This window comes from Pteropus medius, unplaced genomic scaffold (assembly GCF_902729225.1).
Source record: "Pteropus medius unplaced genomic scaffold, Ma_sr-lr_union100, whole genome shotgun sequence".
NCBI lineage: Eukaryota > Metazoa > Chordata > Mammalia > Chiroptera > Pteropodidae > Pteropus > Pteropus medius.
The window spans coordinates 1195713-1201035 of NW_024352149.1; the positions used below are offsets into that span (position 1 = coordinate 1195713).

General features: G+C 38.4%; 1 long non-coding RNA gene across 1 annotated transcript in view; it reads left to right on the plus strand.

Moving 5' to 3' along the window:
- LOC120589394 (uncharacterized) overlaps window positions 1-2327 on the plus strand; it is a 17225-nt gene extending 14898 nt beyond the window's left edge. Inside the window, exon 3 of the long non-coding RNA XR_005649476.1 lies at window positions 1860-2327. This is a non-coding gene — a long non-coding RNA (uncharacterized LOC120589394). The remainder of the gene's footprint in view (window positions 1-1859) is intronic.
- The last annotated feature ends 2996 nt before the right edge of the window (window positions 2328-5323 follow it).

Below are 5323 nucleotides of genomic sequence, written 5' to 3' on the forward strand. Positions count from 1 at the left end.
TGGCCATCTTCCTTTATTTTCAGCAGTATTTTATTGGAATTGTTTATTTTTCTCCTTACTGGATTGTAAACTCCTTGAGAATAGGGGCCATCTGTATTCCAGCAAACTCAATAAATATTTAGTGAATGAGTGAATGGGATAATAAAAAGTATGTGATATTCCTTAGATATCAGTAAACTAATAGCAATGCAAACTTTTAGCTTAATTCACAAATTACTTTGTTTTTAACTAATTTATTTTTTTATTGAAAAAATATTTATAATGCTTTAGAGGCTGAACATCTTTTATCTATCTGTTTATAAGTCATATCAAATATATTATAAACCTGACCATGGTTGACATAACGTAATCCCTTCCTTAAAATATTTTCTTCAGTGTAAAATAGTACCTTTATTGCTTTATGTCTATCTGACTCACAAATATTTGGGGAGATAGAAAATTGTTTTGTTCTTGGCACTAAAAGCCAGTGATGAGAAGTTAGTTATATCAAGAATAAACTAGTCCTGGGATAAATTCCATTATTGAAGGATGTGCAAAATAACCAAAATGAACAAAATTGATGGTATTATAGATTCATTATCATCACACGGAAAAATCTACTGTTAGTTTTAAAGCAAACATACAAAACATTATCCCACTACATTAAAATTTTGAGGCAGAAGTTGAGGGAAAGAAAACAATTCTAATGAAAATAGCCTTTTTTAAAAAAGAAGAACATCTAGAGGAAAATAAATAAATTGTATGATGATAAAAATAAAAATGAAAAGACTTTTACTTATGTATACATATATATTGCTGTTAGCTCTTGTTTCTGGTTCAACCCTCAAGGATATAGGTAATTTAAGAGAAAAAAGAACAGGGTCAGAGAATGGTAGAGGACAAGACAGGAGATAGATGAGAGAGAGAGAGAGAGAGAGAGACAGAGAGAGAGACAGAGAGAGAGATGGAGGAGAGAGACAGAGAGAGATGAGAGAGATATAGAGAGAGAGAGAGTATATATATAGAGAGAGAGATGTAGAGAGACAGAGTATATATATAGAGAGAGAGAGAGAGAGTAGAGAGAGAGAGAATTAAGGACAAGCAGATGATTCACAGCTTAATTCTTAAAAAAAGAAAAAAACATCCCTTGGTTATTATGAACTATATTGCTGGTTCTGTAACTAAAGACCCATAGCAAAGTCAACCAACAATGTATTTACTATGGGATAACTAATTACTTTAAGTTAAAATTATTTCCAAATCAGTTGTCACTTCTGTTAGACTGCCACTTTGTGCCAAAGTTTCCTTTGATATAAGAAAATTTCTAGTCTCAAACACAAGTCATCTGGGTTCTATGTTTATATTGCTTGTCATTTGTAGCTCAATGGTCAACAGTACCCACAGTATAATATCAAGAAATGATCTCTTTAGCAGCATCTCCAACTTAATTACAGGCTACCTGGTATCATCTTTGCTTCCTTGATAGAACCGAGTTTGGAAGAGAAGCAATCATTTGGGAATTGTGTTTGCATTGAGGAAAAGAGGAGTTAATGCTGTTTGTTTTCATAAGCAGAGAGGAAGTTATCAGCCCTGTGGATTCTAAAATTCTAAACCTCAAGAGCTTTTAACATTTCCTCTTTAAGGCATCTAGCAGCTGTTTCTTTTGGGAGGGCTCCTGGAAGCCAACTGAGCTGAACAAGGGGAATTGGAATGTGGGTTTAAAAAAGAAATGCCGAGACGGAGTTAGTAATCTCTCTCTCTCTCTCTCTCTCTCTCTTCTCTTCTTTTCTCTTTTCTTTTCTTTCTTCTTTCTCTCTCTTCTCTCTCTCTTCTCCTTCTCTGTATCTTCTGTCTTCTCCCCATCATGCCCCTGGCCTCAGAACTTGTAAGCAGCTCAACTGAAGATTTTTCCTTACAGCAGGGAAAGCAAGAACCCAGCGCCTCCTCTGTGAAGTGCAGTGACCTTTCTCATGCTGCCCTCCAGGGGCCCATGCTCAGTGGAACCCCGTGGAGCAAGCAGCACAGCTGTGATTCAGCGGCCTTTGAAAAGGCAGCCACCAGGAACACAAACTCAGGAAAATCAACAGCAACACCGTCCCCAACTGTGGCAACCCCTCTCCAAAGGGCCATGCAAATGCATCACGAGTCCCCAGTTTAAGAAATCGGAGGCCCGTAGTGTGTACCTTCAGAGTGGCTCTGCTTGTTCCATACCACAGTCTGCCTCCTTCCGTTAGAGCTGCCAATCATTTTCGGCACCCAGGATCAGCGGCTCCCTCTCTGAGTGCATCTCTGACACTTGTATTATCATGATGACCATTCATAATAAAACGACATCCTGCCACAGGGTGTGTTCCTCTGTCTATATCTGGCTGTGGTATTCTGATATGCTTGTCTCATTAGGCTGTGGGAAAGGCCATGCACCATGAATAAAGCTGACCTCCCCTGAGGGGCAGGGAGACGTTTTCCAGGGTCAAACATACAGGGGAAACATGGGTTCGTGGACAGGAAGCCAGAACTTAGCAGGTAAGCAGGTTTGGGCTCACGGGAATCTAACCATGCATCCCTGCAGGGTAGGGGGCAGCTGATGCAGACCTACAGCTGGGAAAGGAGGGACATGAGCAAACTCCATGTCGAGGGCATATCAGAAGGTGCTGTGTTATTCTATTCCTTTTGCTACCCTTAGTCATTTAGTAACATCCTCTTTAAATGTCCCAGTCTCAGAGTGCTCTGGGGAATTCGAGTCAGCCGTTGAGAGTAGAGTTAGAGGGAAGCTGCTCCCCTGAGGCAGTCACGGTGGTCACAGGAGAGACCCCAAACCTTAGCCCGCAGGCCTCTCACGTGGCAAGTCTCTCCGCATTGCCTAATCTGAAGGATCGGATTTGGTTTCACTGAATGGCGGGGCTTCCCTGTATCCTTTCTCATCATTTACTTCTATTGCCTTCTAGTAATTAACATGTCGATAAGCTCGACAATGGCCGTCGGGACTGTTTAGAGAGCTAAACGTTAAAAATCTAGCTTTAAAGAAGGATTTCAAGTTTCCTGATCTCGTCCAAGTCTCCTATATGATCTGCCAGCAGAAACATCCTGTTTTCAGTAGAATGGACAACATGTGGGATTTATACCATCAGTAAGGGTAAAAATAGCACCTATTGAGTGTCAACAGACTAGAGAACACAGGTTTATACGGCATATAGCCAGCGCATGGTCCTTTGAGAAGAAACTATTTTCCCTCTTTGCAGTTGGGCTAGTCCATGTGAAAAAAAATGTTCTGAAAAAAACTGCCTAGCTGTAGATGAACCATATGGGATCTTGAGGCACCTGCAGAATATTCCACCAAAGAAAAAAGATCATAATAAAATAGAACATGCATTTTTGTTATAGTGGCAGCTACGCTTTTTGAAGGAAATACATCTCTTGCAGATCACCCTGTGAGTGATAAACTTTTCTTTGAAAGTTTTACTAAATACTGGGGTTTGAGAAGCAAATGAAAGAGAACTTGAGATAGATGCAAACGCTTAGCCTGGAGAAATTAGATTGAACACTGGAAACTGAAGTCTTTGTTGTTAGGGGAGAGATTCTGAAATCACTGAGGCATGAAAGTGTTCTCAGGCTCATTTCAAGCTACCAAAATGCAGAGTCCAAAGACACTCAGAGTCTCATAAAGTGTCTTGCCAAGAAAAAATGGAACTTTGCCTTCTTGGCTTCCAAAAAGAGGGTTTCCATCCAGGTTCCCACTGGAATGGAGAAGTCATTCACATATTTTCCCACCCTTTCTGGTCTCTCTGAATCACAGTGACTTTATTTTAGTTATTTACAAAGGGAAAATGGTCCCTTAAATTAGGTCAAAGATCAGTCTTCAGGTGAAAAAAAAAAGGAGGTGGTTAATAAAAATAGCGGGATATAATATTGCATGACTACCACTATAGAAAAAAAAATATGCACAGAAAAAAATACTGGCAGTAAATAACATAAAAATGTTAAAGGTGATTGTTTAATGGAATCAAATAAGCATGTTTTCTATAGTGAAGTTTCTTTAGTTGATAAATGGACAAATGCTTGCTGACTAACTGCCTAACAAGAACTTGGATGACTACCGTTAATCCTGTATAGTCCTACGTTATTTTAAAATGTCTACACTTAGAAACAACTAAGGCATCAAGAAACTAACAAAAGCCACTCTTGTTTTATTTAACTTTCTATGAGATTTTGAATCATAAGGAAGATTTAGTGCACTAATCCATGGATGTGGGTCTCATGCTTTTCATTTTTGACTCAATTTTTAGTTTGTAAAAATAATCGTGTGCCACTTCCTGAGCTGATTGCTACAAAGGCATTATCTATTTGAATCCTTACAACAGACCTATAAAGTAGATACTGAAGTTGGTCCCATGTATAAATGAAAAGATGGAGGCACAAAGAAGTTAAGTCAACTTCCCAAGGTCACAGAGCTAAGTGGCAGAATAGGGATTTGAACCCCAGCCATCTGACTCTAGAACCCATAATCTTAACCCTGAAGCTTTACTACTTTATGAAGCTACATGATATTGCAGCTTATTCATTCTTTGATGACTTTGTGGTATTCGAAATTCTCTGTTTAAATATTTATACAGAATATAAAGATGTACCATGAGACTTTACAATGGGCATATTCCTATGAATTTCTTAAACACATTTCAAGTTGTTAATAAACCTCAAGTTTTAAAAGCAGGAGGAGGTACCATTTACCTAGTAGTTTTCATCTCAAAGCATGTATTTTAGGAAAATTCTAGAAGTGCAACTGCAAAGTGTGTGGTTTTAGCAATTGTGTGTATATGCTTACTTAGGTGTTTGGACTGCGAGAAGTTATAATGTATATATAACCCAGCTCTCCAGCTAGGTTAAGTGACTTGCTCAGAGTCTGACAACTAATTAATGATGTGGTTGGGATGAAGACTCAAGCCTCAATTCCCATTTCAGGACTCTTCCAACTGTTTCTTCATCTTAAGCCCAAGAACAGATAGAAACAATCTTTACTAAAACAACAGAATTTAAATGATTACCTAGAATCTGATGGTTTTTGTTCCAGTGGATATTTTTTTCCCTATGATGGGCTTTAAATATTTTACAGATTTTTTAGAGCTGGCCAAAAATAGCTCTGTGGGGATTGTGAAATTTTTTTTGTTTGTGAGAGAGCAAAAGAGATAAAAACACAACTTAGAAAATAGTGACTATACAGGCAAAAATAATGATATGGCAAGAAAATCCCACGCTAGAGGTCTGAAGCTGATAACTTTTCCTGACCCCAAGTGGCAAGATATTTTTCTTTTGTGGGAGCACAAAATCATTGGCTCTGTTTTTTTCCCTC